This window comes from Nyctereutes procyonoides, unplaced genomic scaffold (assembly GCF_905146905.1).
Source record: "Nyctereutes procyonoides isolate TBG_1078 unplaced genomic scaffold, NYPRO_anot_genome, whole genome shotgun sequence".
NCBI classification, from domain to species: Eukaryota; Metazoa; Chordata; class Mammalia; order Carnivora; family Canidae; genus Nyctereutes; species Nyctereutes procyonoides.
The window spans coordinates 6,013,413-6,037,639 of record NW_026575136.1 but is presented as its reverse complement, the minus strand read 5'-3'; the positions used below and the strand labels follow the sequence as shown (position 1 = coordinate 6,037,639).

Here is a 24,227-nt window from a genome sequence, read left to right as displayed (position 1 = left end):
CAGGAAACCTCCTTAGAGACTCATCACTCAGTTTTTCTTATTGGCAACTGGTCATGTAAGCATTTTTGCTGGGCATGTAGTAAAATTCCAGAGCTCCTTCCTCCCCCCCCAAAAAACCAAGTGTTCAGTATAGACATACTGTTTACATAGTTTGGGCACATAGAGACATTCTTATTAGAGAAAATCAGGTTCCCAGACATCAGGAGGGGCCAATCTTACATGCTAATTCTTTTAAGGATAACAATCTCAGAGTTGGTATGTTAATCCTTTCTTGTAAAAGCATGTACATAGTTCAAGTCATCTTTTTGTAACCATTCTGCCTATCTGTCTTTTGATTGCTGTATTTAGATCATTTATATTTAAGATAATTATTGATATGATAGAGTTACAATCTGCTATTTTATTTGCTTTCTACTTATTTCTTCTGGTTCTCATTTCTGGGTTATTCTTTTCTTGCTTTACCATGGGGTGTAGGGATATTTTTTAAAATTCCACCTTGATTTATATGAAATGTGTTTGAGAGTATCGTTTGGTACAGTTTTCAGAGTCGTTGTTCGGTGTATTTAAACACATATGTATGACTTACAACAGGCCACTGACATCAACATTTCACCAGTTTAAGATAAGTGTGGAAGTCTCACTTCCATTTAGGTCCCACTTTTTTTTTTTTTTTGGTCCCACTTTTAAATATCATTGACTTGAATATGAGATGGTGTTATAATTTTTGTTTCAATATCATGTCATTTTTAAAACTTAGGAGAAAAAGAATGGCTTATTGTATGTACCCCTATTTCCTCTCTTCCCACTGCTCCTTCTCCCTACCTGACATTCCATCATTCCTTTTTATTGTTTCCTTTCTGTTTGAAGAATTTCATTTAGCCAATCTATAGGATAGGTCTGCTAGTGACAAATTTAGTTTTGTTTTAGAATGTTTGATGTCCTCTTTATTCCTAAAGGATAGTTTTGCCAGGTATTATAATATTAGTAACTGCTGTCTTTTTCCTTCAGCACTTAGAAAATATTGTGCCACTTTCCTCTGGACTCCACAGTTTCAGATGAGAAATCCACTCCAAATTCATGTTCCATATGGATACTGTTCCATCCATCTTGGCTATTTCCAATATTTTTTTTCCTTTTTTTTTTTTTTAGTTTTCAAAAGCTTAATTATGATGTGTCTTGATAAGGATTTCTTTGTGCTTCCCTATGTAAAACTTGTTCAGCTTCTTATTTTAAGTTTGTCTTTAATCAAATTTGGGAAGTTTTCAGCCATCGTTTTTGTTTAATGTTCTTTCAGTCCCAATTTCTTTCTTCTGGGGGCGGGGGACGGGGCAAGATGGCAGAGGAGTAGGGTCCTCAACTCACCGGGCCCCACAACTTACCTGGATAATTTTCAATTAGCAATAATCGTGCCTCGGATAAACCTCATTGGCTACGATACTGCCACTGCGCAAAGCTCCTGGATAATTTTCAAACTATGCTGAACACCTACAAATTTGACCAGAGATGTAAAGAGAGAACAGCTGGAACACTACAGAGAAAAGGGTTTTCACTTCTAACAAGGTAGGAAGGTGGAAAAAAAATAAAATAAAAAAAAAGACTCAAGTGGGGGAGGGCCCTGCGAGGACCCAGGCTAAGGGGAGTGGTGAGAGCCCCTGGATCAGGAAAGCGCAGCCCAGGGGAAGTGGGGACTTTAAAAAATCTGCACCAGATTCTTCCCGGATGGAAAGGCGCTCAGCAGGGAAACCGAGCAGGATCGCAGGAGGGGCAGGGAACCCTCCAGATTCCTGGGGTCACTAATAGAGGAGGAGCATCTGGGGGGAGAGTGCAACCACACGTGGCTGACTTTGCATCTGAATGCAACTGAATACACATTCTTCTTAAGTGCACATGTAATTTTCTCCAGAATTGACCACATACTGGGTCACAAATCCGATCTCATCCAACACCAAAAGATTGGGATTATCCCCTGCATATTTTCAGACCATAATGCTTTGATACTAGAACTCAATCACAAGAAGAAATTTGGAAGAAACCTAAACACGTGAAGGTTAAAGAGCATCCTGCTAAAAGATGAATGGGTCAACCAGGAAATTAGAGAAGAATTAAAAAGATTCATGGAAACTAATGAAAATGAAGATCCAACTGTTCAAAATCTTTGGGATACAGCAAAAGCAGTCCTAACAGGGAAATACATCGCAATATAAGCATCCCTCAAAAAATTGGAAAAAAACTCAAATACACAAGCTAAACTCACACCTAAAGGAACTGGAGAAAGAACAACAAATAAAACCTAGACCAGGCAGCTATACACCAATAAATTAGCAATCTAGAAGAAATGGATACATTTCTGAGAAACCACAAACTACCAAAACTGGAACAGGAAGAAATAGAAAACAGGCTGATAACCAAGGAGGAAATTGAAGCAGTCATCCAAAACCTCCCAAGACACAATAGTCCAGGGCCAGAGGGCTTCCCAGGGGAATTCTATCAAACGTTTACAGAAGAAACACTACCTATTCTACTAAAGCTGTTCTGAAGGATAGAAAGGGATGGGACACATCCAAACTCATTTTGTGAAGCCAGCATCACCTTAATTCCAAAGCCAGACAAATACTCCATCAAAAAGGAGAATTATAGACCAATATCCCTGAAGAACACAGATGCAAAAATTATCAACGAGATACTAGCCAATAGGATCCAACAGTACATTAAGATTATTCACCATGACCATGTGGGATTTATCCCCAGGATGAAAGGCTGGTTCAACACTTATAAAGCAATCAATGTGATAGATCATATCAACAAGAGAAAAAACAAGAACCATATGATCCTCTCAATCAATTCAGAGAAAGCATTTGACAAAATACACCATCCATTCCTGATCAAAACTCTCCAGAATGTACAGATAGAGGGAACATTCCACAGTATCTTAAAAGCCATCTACGAAAAGCCCACACCAAATATCATTCTCAATGGGGAAACACTGGGAGCCTTTCCCCTAAGATCAGGAACATGACAGGGATGTCCACTCTCACCACTGTTATTCAACATAGTATTAGAAGTCCTAGCCTCAGAATCAGACAACAAAAATAAATAAAAGGCATTCAAATTGGCAAAGAAGAAGTCAAACTCTCCCTTGTCACAGATGACATAGAAAACTCAAAAGACTCCACCCCAAAATTGCTAGAACTTATACAGCAATTTGGCAGTGTGGCAGGATACAAAATCAATGCCCAGAAATCAGTGGCATTTCTATACACTAACAATGAGACTGAAGAAAGAGAAATTAAGGAGTCAATCCCATTTACTATTGCACCCAAAAGCATAAGATATCTAGGAACAAACCTAACCAAAGAGGTAAAGGATCTATACTCTAAAAACTACAGAACACTTCTGAAAGAAATTGAGGAAGACACAAAGAGATGGAAAAATATTCCATGCTCATGGATTGGAGGAACTAATATTGTGAAAATGTCAATGCTACCCAGGGCAATTTACACGTTCAATGCAATCCTTATCAAAATACCATGGACTTTCTTCAGAGAGTTGGAACAAATCATCTTAAGATTTGTGTGGAATCAGAAAAGACCCTGAATAGCCAGGGGAATATTGAAAAAGAAAACCAGAGCCAGGGGCATCACAATGCTGGATTTCAAGCTGTACTACAAAGCTGTGATCATTAAGACAGTGGTGCTAGCACAAAAACAGACACATAGATCAATGGAACAGAATAGAGAATCCAGAAATGGGCCCTCAACTCTATGGTCAACTAATATTCGACAAAGCAGGACAGACTATCCACTGGAAAAAAGACAGTCTCTTCAATAAATGGTGCTGGGAAAATTGGACATCCACATGCAGAAGAATGAAACTAGACCACTCTCTTGCACCATACACAAAGATAAACTCAAAATGGATGAAAGATCTAAATGTGAGACAAGAATCCATCAAAATCCTAGAGGAGAACACAGGCAACACCCTTTTTGAACTTGACCACAGCAACTTCTTGCAAGATACATCTATGAAGGCAAGGGAAATAGAAGCAAAAATGAACTATTGGGACTTAATCAAAATAAAAAGCTTCTGCATAGCAAAATAAACAGTCAACAAAACTAAAAGACAACCTACAGAATGGGAGAAGATATGTGCAAATGACATATCAGATAAAGGGCTGGTATCCAAGATCTATAAAGAACTTATTAAACTCAACAGCAAAGAAACAAACAATCCAATCATGAAATGGGCAGAAGACATGAACAGACACTTCACCAAGGAAGACACAAACATGGCCAACAAGCACATGAGAAAATGCTCCTCATCACCTGCCTTCGGGGAAATGCAAATCAAAACCACAATGAGATACCACATCATGCCAGTGAGAATGGGGAAAATTAACAAGGCGGGATACAACAAATGTTGGAGAGGATGTGGAGAAAGGGGAACCTTCTTGCACTGTTGGTGGGAATGTGAACTGGTGCAGCCACTCTGGAAAACTGTGTGGAGGTTCCTCAAAGAGTTAAAAATAGAGCTACCCCATGACCAACTGCACTGCTGGGGATTTACCCCAAAGATACAGGTGCAGTGAAACACGGGGACACCTGCACCCCGATGTTTATAGCAGCAATGTCCACAATAGCCAAACTGTGGAAGGAGCCTCAGTGTCTATCGAAAGATGAATGGATAAAGATGCTGTGGTCGGGATCCCTGGGTGGCGCAGCGTTTGGCGCCTGCCTTTGGCCCAGGGCGCGATCCTGGAGACCCGGGATCGAATCCCACGTCGGGCTCCCGGTGCATGGAGCCTGCTTCTCCCTCTGCCTGTGTCTCTGCCTCTCTCTCTCTCTCTCTCTCTCTCTCTCTCTCTCTCTCTCTCTCTGTGACTATCATAAAAAAAAAATAAAAAAAAAAGAAGCTGTGGTCTATGTGTACAATGGAGTATTACTCAGCCGTTAGAAATGACGAATACCCACTATTTGCTTCGACATGGATGGAACTGGAGGGTATTATGCTGAGTGAAGTAAGTCAGTTGGAGAAGGACAAACATATGGTCTCATTCATTTGGGGAATATAAAAAATAGTGAAGGAGAATAAAGGGGAAAGGAGAGATAATGAGTTGGAAATATCAGAGAGGGAGACAGAACATGAAGACTCCTAACTCTGGGAAATGAACAAGGGGTAGTAGATGGGGAGGTGGGTGGGGGTCTGGGGTGACTGGGTGATGTGCACTGGGGGGGGCACTTGATGGGATGAGCACTGGGTGTTATGCTATATGTTGGCAAATTGAACTCTGATAAAAAAAATATACAAAAATAAATAAATAGGGCAGCCTTGGTGGCTCAGTGGTTTATCACCACCTTCAGTCCAGGGTGATCTTGGAGATCCGGGATCGAGTCCCACGTCGGGCTCCTTGCATGGAGTCTGCTTATCCCTCTGCCTGTGTCTCTCCCTCTCTCTCTCTCTCTCTAATAAATTAATAAAATCTTTAAAAAAATTATAAATAAATAAATAAATAAATAAATAAATAAATAAATAAATATATAAATAAATAAATAAACAAACTTAAAAAAATTTCTTTCTCCTCTTCTTCTGGGATTCCAATGATACAAATATTGGGCCTTTTGTCATATTTCACAGATCCCTGAGTCTCTGCTCATTTTTGTTGCTGTTGTTTCTGCTTATTTTTTATTTTTCAGATTGCACCAATTATATCATTCACTCACACTATTCTTGGTTATCTCTACTCTACAATTGAGCCCATCCAAGATTTTTTTACCCTGTTATTATATTTTTCAGTTTTACAATTTCAATTTGGTTTATTTTTATGACTTCTACTTCTTTGTTGAGGTTTCCTATTTTTTAATTTGTTTCAAGGTTTTTGTAATTGTCTGTTGAAATATTTTTATATGACAGCTGCCTTAAAAGTCTTATCAGCTAATTCCAACATATGATTTATTTTGGTGTTGGCATCAGTTGACTCTTTTTTTATTCAAGTTATATTTTCTTGGTTCTTGCTACAATGGGTGATTTTTATTGTATCCTAGACATTTTGTCTCTCATGTTAGGAGAAACTGGGTTGTATCTGTAACGGTTGTAAAATCTGTAACAGTTTTTCTTAATTTTAGTGGAATGATTTAGCACATGAGGATTGGCCTATATTTGTAGGCTACGGTACCAATGTCATTTTAATTATCAGAGCCTTTGTTGTATTATTTTGATCAATCTGATTCAGCTGTTGATAGAGTGGCTCCAAGCTGTTTCCTGTTGGTGTTGCCTCAGGGTGGAAGGAGTTTCCTTAGTCCTGGCTGCCAGGTATCTCTCAGCAGGGAGGGCGTAGTGGGACTGCCCTATGGAGGTTGTCTGCTGCCTGGTTTCTCTGGTTGGCAGAAGAAAGTCTTGTGCCTACAGAGATTTAGGTGCTTCTCAGACTGAGCCCCCTTGTTAGAGCTGGTCCTTTGCCCCACTAACCCAACCCAGAGCCTCTTACAGAGAGGAAGAATCTGGTCCCATTGAAGCAAAGACTCTCTGGACCAAGCTGCTTGTTGTGGCTACATCCATTTTCCCAGTTCTAGCTGCCCATTCCCTATTACTGGGCAGGGGAGTAAGTGTGGGTACAGCTGAAACAATGAGGCTTCCTGGACCAGGCCACCTGCTGTTTATTGGCTATTTTGCCAGCTCTGGTTACCCTGTAGGTCATCTCTTCGTAGACATGGGGAGTTTCAGGCCTCGTGGGAAGTGAGAGTACCTCTCCTGGCTGTTTATATCTGGCAGGGTTTCCAACTGATTCTCTTTTCTAGTAGTATCAAACTTCCCTGCTTTTGTCAAAGGGAATTCTGTTGGGGGAGAAATGACCTGCCTTCTGTTGCCAGTTTAGGATTTGGGAAATCCTGGATCTGGGTGGCTTTCTTCTGTTGGGTGGGGAAAACTAGATGCTTTGCTGCTGCTGTGTTTTTTCCCCCAGTCCCGGTGTCCTTCTTACCCACCCTTCAGAGTTCTTTGGTTGTGTCTTGTACCATTTCCAGGGTGTATAGTTGTCCTTAGAGGAGAGATGCAGGAAAAACCATTTTACACTGTCTTGTCCAGATTAGAGGTATCTTTTTTTTAAAAGACTTTTTAATTTGTATTTATTCATGAGAGACACAGAGAGAGGCAGAGACATAGGCAGAGGGAGGAGAAGCAAGCTCCATACAGGGATCCTGATGCGAGACTCAATCCCAGGACTCTGGGATCATACCCTGAGCTGAAGGCAGGCACTCAACCACCAAGCCACCAGGCATTCCCAGATTAGAAGTATCTTAATTGATTTCTTAGTATGTATTGATATATAATAGTTCAGAAAAATCATCTTGTACAAAACTAGTTGAATGATATTTTAGGGAAGTAAATTAAAAAAATTTTAACTATGACCTGTTTTAAACCTAATATAGTATTATTATTATTTTTGAGTTCACATAGTTCTCTAGCACCTTCCAATACTTTCTTGGATTAAAATTTGATATTGAAATAATATAGCAACTATTACTTTTACAAAACTCATGCAGGTAAATGTTTTTCTTTTTGATAGAGGAAAAAGCTGAACCCCAGAGAGATACACTGAATGCCAGGAATGTGAGGCTAGATAGTGCTGTCATGGACAGAGACTCAAGTTTAGACCTGTAGTTTAATAAATTGTTTCTTTTTTTATATTCCAATTTTATGATTTTAGACTCAGCCTTCTAAAATTCTATACAGTTTTATAAGAAAATGTTCACTTGGAAATCCTCAATATGCATGAGTTTGGTTGCTTATTTTTAATTAAATTTATTCAGGGGAAATATGAACCTATAAAATGTGGTTTGAAGTCTGACTTTTCTTTTCACGTATTCAGGTTTCTCCATTTATTAACAATAAAACCTTGGATAAATTATCTTTCTGATTCTCAATTTTCTCATCTATAAATTGAACTTAATAATCTTCACTTCATCATGCCATTTGTTGTAGTGATAGTGTAGTGACAGAAAAACATTGCAAAACACCTAGAATGATTTCTGACCCATAAAAGGTACTTAATAATGATATATTATTGTTATTATTATTTTATTGCTATTGATATATGGTGATGATAAGAATGGTGAAGATGAATAGGGAAAGGAGGAGAAAGAAAAATATTAAGGCATAGAAAGGAAATAATCTAGCCTAACAAATCAGCTACAGCTAATTGTATTAGTGTGGATGAGAGATATGAGAAAATTGGAATACATAATGAAAAAAAGTATAGGTTAAAATGAATGAAGCAAAGAAAATAAATATAATTTTGTAGAGTCAAATCAAATTTTTCTCATCAGCATTCACTTTCCATGTAAAGGCAGAAAACGGAAAATCATATTGGGAATTCAAGAGGGAAGGGAAAGTATGAGTTGAACATATTTACAATATTCACAAATTCTTATAAACAACTAGTTAGAGGCTAAGAATGGATCACTGGCTCAGTTTTACCATTGTGGAAATTTCATACACATTCTGTTAAGGTTTTGAAATATGAAAATCACCACCATCTTGAAAGAGCTGAAACATTTTAACAATATTTCCATTAAATAACGAGCAGAAATTTATATGCCAATGGTAAATATAAATGGGTAAAATAACACCCAAAATCTGTGGCTGCTGCCATAGACCATATGCAAATGTCCAGCATATGACACATAGTAGGAATTAAACAGAACTTTAGAAATTATCTAATCTGCTCAGGGTCCTGAGATGAAGCACCATACTATGCTTAGCAGGAAGTCCGTTCAAAGTTTCTCTTTCTGCTCCTCTCCCTGCTTTTTCACTCTCTCAAATAAATAAACCTTTTTAAAAAAGAAATCATCTGATCTAAGTGAAATTATTTTACTAATAAGGAAACTGAGGTTAAAAATGCAGAGGATGAAAAATGTGGCATTTCCAATTGTTAAATTATAAATTGCTAAGGAAAAAGGGAAATAAAACAAAGCAGTTCACCTTATTTCCAGAATTAGGTCCACTGGTAATATGAATTACAGAAGCATATTTGAAGTACTGGTCGTACAGCTGTTCCAATCATGCTGATACAGATATTCTGAAAGTAGTTTGTAAATAAAATCTGCTCTAAAATGTAATGAAACTTTCCCCGGGATATTTCAACGTTAAAACAAGTCAGTAAACAAACAAAAGTACTTTGTAGTTAACCTCTTCATGAAGTAAATAACTATTTCATAATGTAGCAAATGAATTCTAAATGATCTCTTTAAAATTTTAATTTTCATATTTAATGAATAAGTATGTGCCTGGTGTGTGCAATATATGCTTGGACATGGAATACGTATACTAGTACATGGTTCTACTACATAAGAAAGCAATTTAACAACTAGTGAAACAGACATATCATTAACTATAATGTTTAACCCTCACACCATTTCCATGACATTTTCATAAGAGAGAATAAAAGAAATGCTAAGATTATACTGAAGACATAGTGAATGCTAAAAGGCTTTCCAAAGGAGTTGATTTCTAAATATGGTGTAAAGAATAAGTATAGATTAGGTGATGGAGACAGAGGACAGGAAAGATGTTTCAGATATGAGCAAAAGTACAGAGGTATAGAGTAATTGTGTAAATACCCTAATAAATGATCAAGATGGTGAGAACTCAGGGTTTAGGGGAATGGAAGGATACTGATAATCTGAGATAATGCTAAAATTCTAGGCTGGAACCAGTATGTAAAGTGTTTGATGTCATTTTTAGGAGCCAATGTTTATACTAGATAGAAAAGTCAAAGATAGTTTGTAAGGAAGAAATGGCAATCTGATTTTTGGTTTTGGAGGACAGCTGATGGCTACATGATGGATTGATGTGAGAGGATTAGAAATTGAAGACAAGTCCATTTTGAATTTTGCAAGACAATTCAGAAATGATTCCAAAAATAATAAGGACCTAAATTCAAATAGTTACTGTGAGAATAAAAAGAAGTGGATGGCAAACAATATCATTGAGGAAGTAAAAAGATAACCTACAGAATGTAGGTGAATATTTGCAAATCATACATCTGATAATGGACTGCTATTAAGAATATATAAATAACACTTAAAATGCAAGAATGAGAGGATAAATAACTCAATTAAAATATCAGAAAAAAATGGGGGATCCCTGGGTGGCTCAGTGGTTTGGCGCCTGCGTTTGGCCCAGGGTGCGGTCCTGGAGTCCCGGGATCGAGTCCCGACTCCCGGCATGGAGCCTGCTTCTCCCTCCTCCTGTGTCTCTGACTTTCTCTCTCTCTCTCTCTCTCTCTCTCTCTCCCTCTCTCTGTCTATCATTCATCAATCGATCAATCAATCAATCTTAAAATATCAGAAAAAAAATATCTGAATAGACATTTGTCCAAAGAAGATATGCAAAAAACTCCAGGTTACACATGAAAAGATGTTCATCAGTAGCCATTACAGAAATGTATATCCTAACCACAGTAAGACATCCCTTCACACCTGAGAATGGTTATCATAAAAAATATATATATAACAAATGAGGGTAAAGATGTGAAGAAACTGGAATCCTCATATATTGCTAGTAGGCATGTGAAATGCTGCAGCAATTTTGGAGAAAAGTTTGACATTTCTTCAAACATTAAGTATAGAATTACCATATGACCCAGCGACTCCAGTCCTAGGTATATATCCAACAGAAATGACAACATATATCCATATAAACATTTGTACACAAATGTTCATAGCAGCATCAGTCATGGTTACAAAAAGTATAATAAACAACCAAATTGTTTACCAACTGATTAATATATAAGCACAATGTGATATATCTATATAAGTGAATACCATTTCTAAAAGGAAGAAGAAATACTGATATGTACCATAACATGTATAACATTGAAAACATGTTACATGAAGGAAGTGAGTCAAAAAATGAAAGACTATGTTTCATGATTTCATTTATATGGATTGTCCAGAACAGGAAAATCTATAGAAGCAAAGTCGATTAGTGGTTGCCCAGGAGAAGGAAGGTTGAGACAAGAGTGGGAAATGAATGCAAAAGGATATCGTTTTTTTGTTGGAGTAATGAAATGTTCTAAAATTGTGATTTTAGTGATTTATACTTTATTTTTTTAAAAGATTTTATTTATTTATTTATTCATTCAGAGAGAGCAAGAGAGAGGCAGAGACACAGGCAGAGGGAGAAGCAGGCTCCACGCAGGACGCCCGATGTGGGACTCGATCCCGGGGCTCCACGATCACACCCCAGGCTGCAGGCGGCGCTAAACCGCTGCGCCACCAGGGCTGCCCGTGATTTATACTTTAAATGGATGAATTGGGTGATAATTTAATTATATCTCAATACAGTTGTTTTAAAAACAATGAGTGGATTTGAATAATAATATTTCAGAGGTAAAATTGGTAGAATTTAGTAATTCATGAACTTAGAATGCTGATGAATAAGATGGTCAATAAAATGCCATCCTCTGATCTGTGTGACTGTGCTGTGTGTGGCATTGCTACTATTTATAATTTTAAAAATCAGATGTAATAATGTGTTTGGGGAGAAAAAAAGTCAATTTCATTTCAGGCATGTTGAACTGAGGTATTGATTTCTTAAGTTTTTCTTTGTGTTTCATGACATTGATAATTTTGTAGAGGACAGGATAGTTATTTTGTAGAATATTACTATTCTGTTATGCATGTTTTTCAGGAATAGTACAGAAGCAATACTTTGTTCTTGGTGCATCACCTCAAGATGCGCACTGTGTGGATTTTTCTTATTACTGATAAAGTTAATTTTAATCAATCACTTGGTTAAAATGGTCTGTTGGGCTACTCTACTGTAAACTTTTTATTTCTTCCTTTGTAGTCAGTATATAATGGAGAGATGCTTCCACTGAATTGATATGATTTCTTCCTTATATGTTTGGTTGAACTCTTTAGTAAAGCCATTTGACGTGGAGTTGTTATTGTTTTGGGGAGAGAAGTCAGAAATCAGAAATGATTAATGATAAATGCATTTCTTCTTGTGTAATCTTTGGTAGTTTGTGACTTTCTGAAAATGTCTGTTTCATCTGAGACATCACATTTTTTTGACATGAAATTTTTTATAACATTTCTCTATTGTTTTCTAAGTGTCTGTATGATCTATAATGACATTCTCTTTCTCTCTGACATTGATAATATTGGTATTCTCTCTCTCTTTCTTTCCTTTTTGGTCTAATCAGAGGCTTATCAACTTTGTTAGTTTTTTGTTGTTTTGTTTTGTTTTCAAATAATCTGTCTTTTGTTTCCTGAATTTCTCTATTGGTTTCCTGTTAATCTCATTGATTTTTGTTCCTATCTTACTTGTTTTATTCCCTCTGCTTGCTTTAGGTTTAGTTTGCACTTGTTTTGTACTTTTTTAATGAAAATGCTTAGATTATTGATTTAAGATCTTTTCATTTTCTACCATAAGCATTTAGTACTATAAATTTCCCCTCAAAATTTAGCTTAGTCCTCAAATATTAATGTTTATATCATTTTCATTTGAATTATTTTCTAATTTTCTTTGTGATATATTATTTGATGCATGCATTAGGTAGAACTGGTTTTTATTTATTTTTACTTGAATTCCCTCAGTTGATTTTATGATTTATATATTTTTTAATCTGTTTATTTTCTAATGCTCTAGAATTTGTGTATCATGGTGAACATTCCACATGCAGTTGAAAAGAATACATATCCAGTTCTTGGTGGGAAGAATTCTATAAATATCAGTTAGATGACATTGGTTGATAGTATTGTTCAGGTTTTCTACATTTTTACTAAATTTCCATATGCTTTTGCTATTAACAAGGGTACTGATTTAGCCAACTGTAATTGTTGACTTGTCTATTTCTTATTTTACTCTCAGTTTTGTTCCCCATATTTTGAAACTGTGTCTGTCTGATATGCATTTAGGATCCTAGGTCTTCTATATTGATTAAATTCTATATCATATAATGCCCCTCTTTATACTTGATAATATTCCTTGTTGTAATTCTACTTTGCCTATTATTATTATTATAAGCAGTCCACTCTGTTTTTAATTAATGCTTACATGGAACATATTTCACATTAAAAAAATTAACCAATCTGAGATGCCTTGGTGGCTCAGTGGTTGAGCCTCTCCTTTAGCTCAGGGTCTGATCCTGGAGTTCTGGGATCGAGTCCCACATCCGGCTCCCCACATGAAGCCTGCTTCTCTTTCTGCCTAAGTCTCTGCCTCTCTCCTTCTGTGTCTCTCATGAATAGATAAATAAAATATTTTAAAAATGTACCCAATTTGTATTGACATTTAAATTGAGTTTCATATAGCATATATTTGGGTCTTGCTCTTTTTTGCAATCTGAAATTCTCTGCCTTTAGTAGAGGATGTTTAGAGCATTTGTATTTAATATCAACTGATTGTATCTTGATATAATTATTGTTGGATTTGAATCTACCATTTTATGAGATGTTTTCTATTTTTTTCCATCCATTCTCTATTCCTCTTGTTCTCTTTTCATGACTTCATTTTGGATTAATTGGGTATAACTTTTCATATTCTATTTTAGCACCATTATTGGTTTTCTTTTTTTTAAGATTTTATTTATTTATATGACGGAGAGAGTGAGGGAGGGAGGGAGAGAGAGAGAGAGCACAGAAAAGGGAGGAGCAGCAGAAGAAGAGGGAGAAGTAGGTTCCCCTTGATCCCAGGACCCTGGGATCATGACCTGAGCCGAAGGCAGATGCTTAACCTACTGACCCACCCAGGTACCCTGCCACTATTGGTTTTCTATATTCGTTACTTGTAAAAAAAAATTGGATGATAATTCTTCAATAGCATTTTTCTCCTCACCACTAGAACATTTTTGAGTCAGACAATTCTCACTTTGTTGTAGGGGTCCATCTTCTGCACTCTAAGATGTATAACACATCCCTGGACTAAACCCAGTAGACACTGTAGCACATCTCAATTTCAATGACCAAAAACATCTTCAGATATTACTGAATGTACCCTGTGTAAGCATGTGTGAGTGTGCATCTGTGTGTGTTAGGAGGTGGAGGGGTAATCATATTCATTTGAGAAAATCTTTTCTGGGTTTATCATAATACAACTTTGAATAATATTATATTATTTCCACACAGTATTAGAATTTTAGAGTCATCCATTCCTGGTAGTTGTTAGTATGTGTTTTATTTTAACATGTGTATAAATCCCATAAAAATATTTATAGTATTTGTGTAGTCTATCAATTATTTATAGTATAAAGTAAAGAATACATTGATTATAATTGTTTATGTATTTTGCTTTTTCTAGCCCTGCTCATTTCTTTGCATATGTCTAATTAGCTTCCTTGATAATACTTCTGATTAACCTCTCTTATTAATTTCTTTATTTTTTTGAGTTTTTAAAATCTGTATTACTTTTAGAGCAGTTATAGGCTCACAGCATAATTGAAGTTTCAAAGATTCCGTATATGTTACCTGCATTCACAAATGCATAACCTCCCTTATTATCAACATCTCCTACTAGAGTGTTACATTAATTAGAGCTGATGAACCTATTTTGACATAGTCACCTAAAGTCAATAATCTGTATTATTGTTCCCTCTTGGTGAATACATATTATGGATTTAGACAAATTTATAGTGACAAGTATTCTTCATTATGACATCAACATCATGTTGACACTGCACTAAAAATCTTCTGTCCTCTGCCTATGCATCCCTCCCTCCACCTTTGACAAAACCCTTGGAAACTACTGATCTTTTTACTATCTCCATAGTTTTGCTTTTCCCAGAAAGTCATATATTAGAATCATACAATATATAGAATTTTCATATTGGTTTCCTTCATTTTGTAATATGCATTTAAGGTTTATCCATGTCTTTTCATGGTCTGATTACTTATTTCTTTTCAGTGCTGAATAACATTCCATTATCTGGATGTACCACAGTTTGTTCATTCATTTACTGAAGGACATCTTGGTTGCTTCCAAATTTTGATGATTATGAAAACAAGATGCCATAAACATCTGTGTTCAAATAAGGGCTTTTCTATTCTGTTGGTTCATTCTCCGTCTTAGACTGATCTTGTGTTCCTGGATCGTGGGGGTGGGGCTTTGTCTTTCTGCTTCTGTGAGTCTCTTTTAATGACACCCAACCCCCAACTTGTATCTGTTTTTAGTATTGAGCAAGAGATAGTTTCTTGACCTACTTCCAACACTGATAAACATCTAAGATTTCCTGAAGTTGAGAAGCAGGAGCCTTATTAGAGAGGACCTGAATTATTCAATTTATCACAGCTCCTTCCACTTACATCTACTCAGACACCAAATACTGGACATAGATTCGTTCACTTTATGTGTCCTACCCTTCATGGGCATTTCACTATGGAAACTCAAACATAAATAAATCTGTAACACTATAAAATTCCATTAGATGAAAATTTCCGTATCCAATACGTTGCCATAATTAAAGAAATTTATGTTGAGAGAGGAAGTCTGGCATAATAATACTGCTATTGTCTAGGATTAAAAAAATAAACTCTAAAGCCTAGCTATATGTAAGTCTCTATTAGTCACTGGATAAATTATTTAACTCATTGGCACATACTTTCCTTATTTTCAATGAAATTAAAAAATCAGATACACTTGTGCAAATTACTTTATTGAGCTGAAGATGAAGAAAATGCAGTATTTATCCCAAATGAGTTTGTGCTCCAACCCATGTATTGTTTGATCGTCTCTCTATACTCAACAATTATGTCTCTAGATTCTTATGTACAAGAAAAAATGAACTCAGATAAAAATAAATAAAATCATTTAACCACACAAGAAAATATTTGAAGTTAATAATACAATATTGCTTAATTCACTCTGACAGAATCCTATTGATTTTAGTTTATATGAGGAATTTGATTTATGCTCCCTTTGTCTCTTTTGATTAATACAGTATCTCAGCTTATCCAAGGATTCAGTCATCCAAAATCCTCCTGTGTATTCCATTTCAAATAAATTGAAAGTTTTGTTCCAATGAAACTTGGTTTAATAAATAAAAGAACCTTTAAAAGTTAGTTGGAGCACAGAAACTCTGGATCATAGATAATAAGTACTTTTTCATATTATTAGATGTATTTCACAGAAATTTTCATTATCTCAGGTCTCATTGTAGTTGGAAAGAAAATAAAAAGTGCTACGGATAGTCATGATCTACTACTACCATATATATATATATATATATATATATATATATATATATATATATATTAGTTGTTGTTGTTGTTGTTGTTGTTCATGAGAGAGAGAGGCAGAGACACAGGCAGAGGGAGAAGTAGGCTCCATGCAGGGAACCCATCGTGGGACTCGATCCTGGGACTCCAGGATCACGCCCTGGGCCAAAGGCAGCGCTAAACCGCTGAGCCACCCAGGGATCCCAGATCTACCACTTTTTGCGACAACTTTTAGTGAGATATTTTCTTAGTATAGTTTGTTCAAGATATTACACTTATAAGACACTAAAATGACTCTTCATGTTATCTTGAAACATAATAATTGATGTTAATTATGTATATTAATAAAATGACATCCTATTCCATTAAAGAAAGCTATACATTGACAATGAAAAAATTTGTTTTGCAATGATTTCAAAGTATTTGTGTGTGTAAATGTGTTTAAAGAAAGAGTAGATGTATGTGTGTGTATCCCTGTATATATAAAATATCTTAACTATCTGGGGAGTGAGAGGTTATGATTACATTTTCTTATTTTTCGACTCTCTAAGAGCTTTCTTTTTCCTCCTGACACTAACACTGATTCTAATGACAACTGAGTGTCCTACAATTCAATTCAATTCTGACACTAACTACCTGGAATTAGAGTCAGACTTCACAGGTTTAAGGGCTCCATCCCACAAAACTGACCCCTGCCTCAGATACCAGAAGTATAAACCATCTTAATTCCAACTGGCTATAATTTGGAGGTTCTCACAACTACCTCCTCCAGTTTGATGACAAACTGACAGTTTGCTTACATTTACCGGTTTATTGTAAAGTGAAATGAGGAGGTATATAGGGCAAAGTCTGAAAGGATTCCAAGCATAGGGATTTTTATTGCTCTGAAGTTGCATGGTCCTAACATGCGAATGTATTTGACAAACTCTTTGTATCCCATCACTAGAGGTTTTTATTAAGGTTTCATTATATAACAATGATTGATTAAATTATTGGCAATTGGTGACCAACCCAACCTCCAGCTTCTCTTTCCTTCCTGAAGATTGAGTCTAAAAGTTCCAAAATTCTAATCAAGACTTGGTCTTTATGGCATCATCCACCATCCTCTAGCTATAGGAGTTAATCAAGAGAACCTCGCCAGAGCAAAAGATCGTATCGTCCTTATCACTCAGGAAACTCCAGAGGTTTTAGGAGCTCTGTGCTAAGAATGAAGGACAAAGACCAAGTATTTTTCTATGATATCACACTCTATATAGTTTTTTTAACGAAATATATATATATATATTATATATACATTTATATGTAACTTTTATAAAAAAAATAATCAAACATATAAAATTTGCTCTTTAGCAAAATATAGTCTTCATATGAAACATTTGTATAATAAATGTAGAGTTTACAAATATTTGGTTCATGCAATGAATATCTCTGAACTAAATCATTTCTAGAGAGATGTTTAAGTATCTCAGAAGGCCTTTAGGGTGAGTTAAACCAGGTTTACATAGTCACTTATGTGGTATGATTTGAGGGTCACAAAACCATCCCTTCCTCATTTCTACCATTGCCACTGGCCTTGCTACAGAAGTTATCACATAATAAACATTTTATTTAGGTTTCCTGCATGAGACAGCACACAAAAGGAACACCAACAATGAAAATAAATTTAAGAACTTACTCATCTTCTAGTCACAAGTTTCTACCCTTTAATAACATCTCCTCAGTAGCCCCCTCCTTCACTCCTATTCTGTTTTTCAGGTTTCACATTTTAGCGACATTGTATGGTATTTATTCTTCTGTATAACTTATCTCACTCACATAATGCCCTCAAGTTCTATCCATGTTATTCCAATATGTTTTAAATTACAATAACACACATTCATAAAACTTTTGAAATAGAAGTAATTTGATACATTTTAAGGTACCGAGTACACTTTCTGAGTGTTTGATTCCCTCTAGACTATAAGTTGGCACCTGATTGTCCTTGGGTCAAATCTGGTTCACCTTCTCTTTTTATAAATAAAGTTTTATTGGAACACACACACACACACACACACACACACACACACACAACCTTGACAGGAATGTAATTCTTGACTTAAATCTCACAAAACTGAAGGATTCCACTCTGGTTTGTTGTTGTTATTGCTTTTAATCTTCTAAACTCCACATAACATCTCTTCAAAAATCAGAATTTTCTGGCTTTCATATAGTAAGCTTATACTCCAGATCCCATAATTAACTTTTATCTATTTGATAGCTTCAGATATTGCCAGTGAAAATGTAGCCCATTCCAGGTCTTTGCAGTTATGGCTCTAATCAATCTAGTCAACCGAAAAACAAAATAAAATTTGGAGTCCTAAGCAACAAAACATTTTTCCCTCTTAGAAGGCAGAGAAGGGGGCAGCCCCGGTGGTGCAACGGTTTGGCGCCGCCTGCAGCCCAGGGCGTGATCCTGGAGACCCTGGATCGTGTCCCACGTCAGGCTCTCTGTATGATGCCTGCTTCTCCCTCTGCCTGCGTCTCTGCCTCTCTCTCTATCTTTCTGTGTCTCTCATGAATGAATAAACAAAATCTTTAAAAAAAATAAAATAAAAATAGGGATCCCTGGGTGGCGCAGCGGTTTGGCGCCTGCCTTTGGCCCTGGGCGCGATCCTGGAGACCCGGGATCGAATCCCACGTCGGGCTCCCGGTGCATGGAGCCTGCTTCTCCCTCTGCCTGCCTCTCTCTCTCTCTCTCTCTTTCTCTCTCTCTGTGTGTGTGTGTGTGTGTGACGATCATAAATAAAAATTAAAAAAAATAAAAATAAAAATAAAAAAATAGAAGGCAGAGAAGGGGCTAAAGTTGTTACTATTCATAATTATTATTTAAAATTTCTTTTTTATTGTTATTTTAATACTAAAGTTTGATTCAGAAGAGCACAAGCCCTAGTGAACTTCAGATTTCAATTCACGTTAGAATTTACATTTACCAAGCATATAATTGCTTAATTTTGCTGACAGAAATATATAGATAAGACATAATTTTGCCCTCAAGAAACTCACAATCTGGTAAATGGCAAAAGAGCACATACATAACTTTAATACAGAGAGAATAAATGTCATTAACTATCATGCATCAATTTCAAAGTTTATGAGGTAAATTTATAGGTTTATTTGGCCTTGTACTAAATAAACCATTTATGGGATAAAACAAAAGACATTATATTTTGCTTTCTAGGAGAGGCTGGGCAAAGATTCAAAGCAGAAGATGTTTTCCAAGAGGACAAAAACAGGTTAGAAATTAAAAAAAATACACCAGACTCTGGATTCTTTGTGTAGAAACTCAGTGAAGGAAAGGGATAAAGGAAGAAGTGTCAGTGAGATCTTAGATTCCAGGATGATGTGCCCAAGATTGAAGTTGATGTTTACATTCTCTTGGCTACTGTCAAAGTTACTTGGAGGCAGTTGACGGCTGGAATAGAGTTACTTAAAAATGCTCAAATGTTCAGCTTCACTTGGTCACTGGAAATGTTAGACCAGTGAGCTTCACATTCTCAAACTTTTTTAAAAATAGCTTTATCAAAGTATAATTGATATTTAATGTATGCAATTTGATGATTTTGGACATATACTAATGAAATCATCACCTCAATCAAGGTAATAAACATATCAATCATTTCCAAAAGTTTCCTCATGCCTCATTGTGTGTGTGCATGTTTGTGTGGTAAGAATAATATAATACTCTTAACAAAATTTTAAGTGAACTATAGAGTATTGTTGATCCCTACAACTATTCATAATTGCATAACTGATACTTTATGCTTGTTTTAAAACAATTCTTCATTGCCTTCTCCCCTCAGCTCTTGGCAACCACCATTTTACTCTCTTGATAATTTTTGAAATGTCATAAAAGTGGAATCATGCAGTATTTGTCTTTCCATGACTGGCATATTTTACTTAGCATGAGATCTTCCAGTTCATCCATGTCATTGCTTATGAGCATTTCCTTTTTTGAAGCTGAATAATACCCTACATTATATGTATACACCACGTTTTCTTTATCCATTCAATCTATCAAGTTTGATTGTTTCCACATCTTGGCTATTGTGAATAATACCACAATGAACATGAGAGTACAAATATATTTTTGAAATCCTGATTTCAATTCTTTTGCATAACCCCAGAAATGGGATTATTAGATCATATGGTCATTCTATTTTTAATTTTTTTAAACTCCATATTGTGTTCATAGGTACCTGTACCATCTTACATTTCCACCACCAGTGTACTAGGGTTCCAGTTTCTCCACTTCCTCACCAATTGTTTTATATATATATATATATAATATATATATATATATATTTAAAGTAATTATCATCTTAACAGATGTGAGGTGCTATGTCATTGTAGTTTGATTCACATTTTCCTAACAATTAAGTGGTGGTGAACTCCTTTTCATATACTGACCTTTCTTTAAGAAGTTGGTGAGTTGGTTTAAATATTTCCACAACACTAAATAAAACACAGCCAATAAAAATACCAGACAAAAAAAATAACAAAATCGCCTTGTAATTTTCACAAAAACTGCTTGTCAGTGGATTATGACAATATTCACCTGAAATCTGGGACAACATCACCAAGACTTCTGAGAGGAAAATTCCAACTCCAAAATCTGGAACAGCCAGCACAGCTGTGAAGCCAAGTTTATGGGGCTTACTAGGGCAGCAGCTGGGCACGGTCTGAACAAAGAGGATAATTCCAGTGCTTTGGAGTAGAGTGCAATGAAAAGCACAGCTTAATCTCCTCTTGGTGAAGCAAGAAAATCATATTTAAAAAAAAAATCACTAAGTGATCAGCACTTTAAATAACAATGTCATTTTTAAGGCACTCTGAAAAGTTCATGTTCTTCTTCTCCCCCACACTCATTACTGTCACTCACAAATCATTGCCAAGTCAAATTTTCATCTCCCTTTGATTTTTAAACTGGGCATTGGAGTAACTTAAATAGTATTTCAATTTGTTGAGAAAATTCAATTTAAAATGGGAAAAGCAAATGAGGCCCAAGTTAAGAGCATAGCCTTTGGGGAAGAGGGATTAGAGGATATATCATTTCCTGTGTGTCCCTAACACTGAATGTTGGGCCAAAATGCTGAAAATAGACTCTGAAAGGAGGAAGTAGAACATCTGATAAAGATGTGTTAAGGTTTACCTTGGTTAAATTATCTCTTCAATTGTTCTTTTACAAGATATTTTAGTCTGATGCGAATTATCAGAAGAGTCTTAAAAAAATTTAAAGTATTGCCACGTGATATTAAAAATAAATCAGATTATAAATGAATAAAACCAGGGAATATATGGCTTAAGAGCAGGAGTGGTCTATTTAATCCTGTAGAGCAAACAAAGTTGCATACTTGTCTCACACCTTTTTTTTTAAATCCTGACTATAGGTCTCCTATGATACTATCTCCCCACCTACAATTATCAGGATCCTTATGCTTACTTAAAAGAATAATCAATTAAAATTTAATTTAATTTTTTAAAAGAAGTAATATAATTCAAAATAGATTTGTATTGTGGAAATAGATTCATCCATTTTTATTGAGATGTGTAAACAGTCTCATTATTTTCATAAGAATCCAATGTTTGTGTGTATGTGGAATGATGATTGCATGCCTCATCTGGGCATGACAAAACTTCTGAATATTAGCTGATAGACAATGGTAGAAACCCACCCTGACCAGAGTAATAGAAGAGGAGACTCATCCAGGACCTAGGATGTTCTATCCTAAATGTCAGATATGTAGAAGCTACTAGGCAAACTATTTCCACAAGTATTACTGAATGCCAGGAAATTATATTTATATATTACAAGATATATTGATCAATGTTTATATCCATGATATAGGAGATGTCTCTAGGGATTGAGTTTGTGGAATGTCAATAAAATATTGTCCAACATTTGGAATTGGACAAAAGAGAACAATGGGCATCTTTTAAGTGAAGTAAGTCTTGTCTGCTGGAGAAATATCTCGTTTAATAGGGGTATACATTTTTTATTGACTTTCTCTGGGTAGACTATTCTACAACTCTGTTGAACTAAAAGTTAACTTATGGAAAAATAACAGTAATGCAAATGTTCATTGCCCATATTAGGGCTTATATGTATTAGTAAATGTAACACTTGCTAAGGCTGCCATAACAAAGCAGACTGAGTTGCTTAAACAGATTTATTTTCTCCTGGTTCTGGAGGCTAGAATTCTAGGATCAAAGTGTTGCCAGGGTTGGTTTCTTCTGAATCCTCTCTTCTTGGCTTAAGGGTGGCCATCTTCTCCCTATGTATTCACATGGTGTTTCCTCTATGTGTGTCTGTGCACTATTCTCTTATGAGGAAAGATTGGATTAGGTCAGATTGGATTAGGGCCTACCCTAATGATCTCATTTCAATTTAAATTACCTCTTTTAAAATGCTCTCTCCAAATATAGTCACATTCTGAGGTGCTGGGCATTATCAGGACTTCAACATATGCATTTTTAGGTTGGGGAGACACAATTCAGCCCATAATATCATATTACTTAACAAATTGAAGAAAATTTCTAAAAGGGACTCATTTACAGTTGCATGATATCATTAAAGTTTTTCTTTTTTGAAAATGTTGATTTGTCAGGAGACAGATGAGGGATATGCTGGAGCTTGTTAAATCAGATCCTATCTTTTGGTAATAGAAAAACAAGGTCCTACCTTAGTAGAAAAGTCATGTGACTTGAAAATATTTTGCTTATTGCTTATGTTTGTGTCTAACATCTATCATTAATATTAATTTTCTTCATCACACTGGTCAGGTTTGGATGGAATCTCAGAGCAACCAAAAATCTTCATAAAGATTATGAAATTGTTGTTTCAACAACTATATGGAAAACAAATCCTCATGGTGAAAAGAAAATCCTGACCCAGAAATTACAAATCACCTTCAGTTCTTTCTCTTCTTAACTATGAGAGGAAAAGGAAAGCATTATAATGGCAGGGGGAATTGATGTGTGTTTTGATAACAGACTAGCTCTCTGTAGAATTCTATAGTTGTCACTTTATGTTATTTTCTTTTATTGAAGCTTGCTTTATTAAGGCCTGCTGGGACCAATATTGGTTGGACTGGCTGATAACCTTTTCCAGGAAATGAAGCTGATTCTAGAGGGACGATGGTATAGTGGAGAGAGAAGTGAGAACAGTAAGTATAGATATTGAGTGTACCAGGCTCAGGTCCTTGCCTGGAAGATAAAGTGAGCTTCAATTCTAATGACTCATAACTTGACAGAAATCTATACTCCTTATTATATAGTGATTATCTTCAAGTTAAGAAAATGAGATATAGTTCTACTCATCTTAAAAATCAGTCATTTGAAATTGTTATACTTAATTATTTATTGAGTAAATGTATCATAAAAGGCAAAATTTGGGAAATGTCCTATGAGTATGTAGATCAAAAATTTTAATGTCAATAAAAAAAGCACAAAATAAAACACTGTGATAAACCACCATAAAGAATCTTTTCTAGTTTTAATTAGAAATTGTTACAATTTTCTAATGTCTTAAAGTTACCAATAACAGTATAAGAAGTTGCTGTCAAGATGATCCACACCAAAGAACCTAAAACAGTTTAGAGTCTTAAAGAGGACCCATTTTATCTATAAATTTGAGCAGGATGTTCTTCCAAAAATAATCTTGATGTGATCTGCAATCTATCAATCAAGTGGTTCCTAAGAGTGCCTTTACTCTACATACCACATAAGTCACTTTCAGTATTATTTACTTTCCCCAAGCCTCCATTTCTTCATATGTAAAGCAAGAACAGTGACCAAACCCAATATACAAGGTTATTATCAATAGCTGATATACTATCTTTGCCCACGAGAAGTGCTCAATAAATGGCATTTGTTATATAAGTAAATATATGCAATTAATTGTGGATATCCAATGATGATATAAGTAGAGGAGTATCATATTAAATGTTTGTTTTATTAAGATGTCTAAGGCATCAGTTT

At 35.5% G+C, this 24,227-nt stretch overlaps 1 pseudogene; it reads right to left on the bottom strand.

The window, feature by feature from the left end:
• Positions 1 to 1,378: 1,378 nt before the first annotated feature.
• Positions 1,379 to 1,455, bottom strand: LOC129495641 (U4 spliceosomal RNA; annotated as a pseudogene).
• Between the last annotated feature and the right edge of the window lie 22,772 nt (positions 1,456 to 24,227).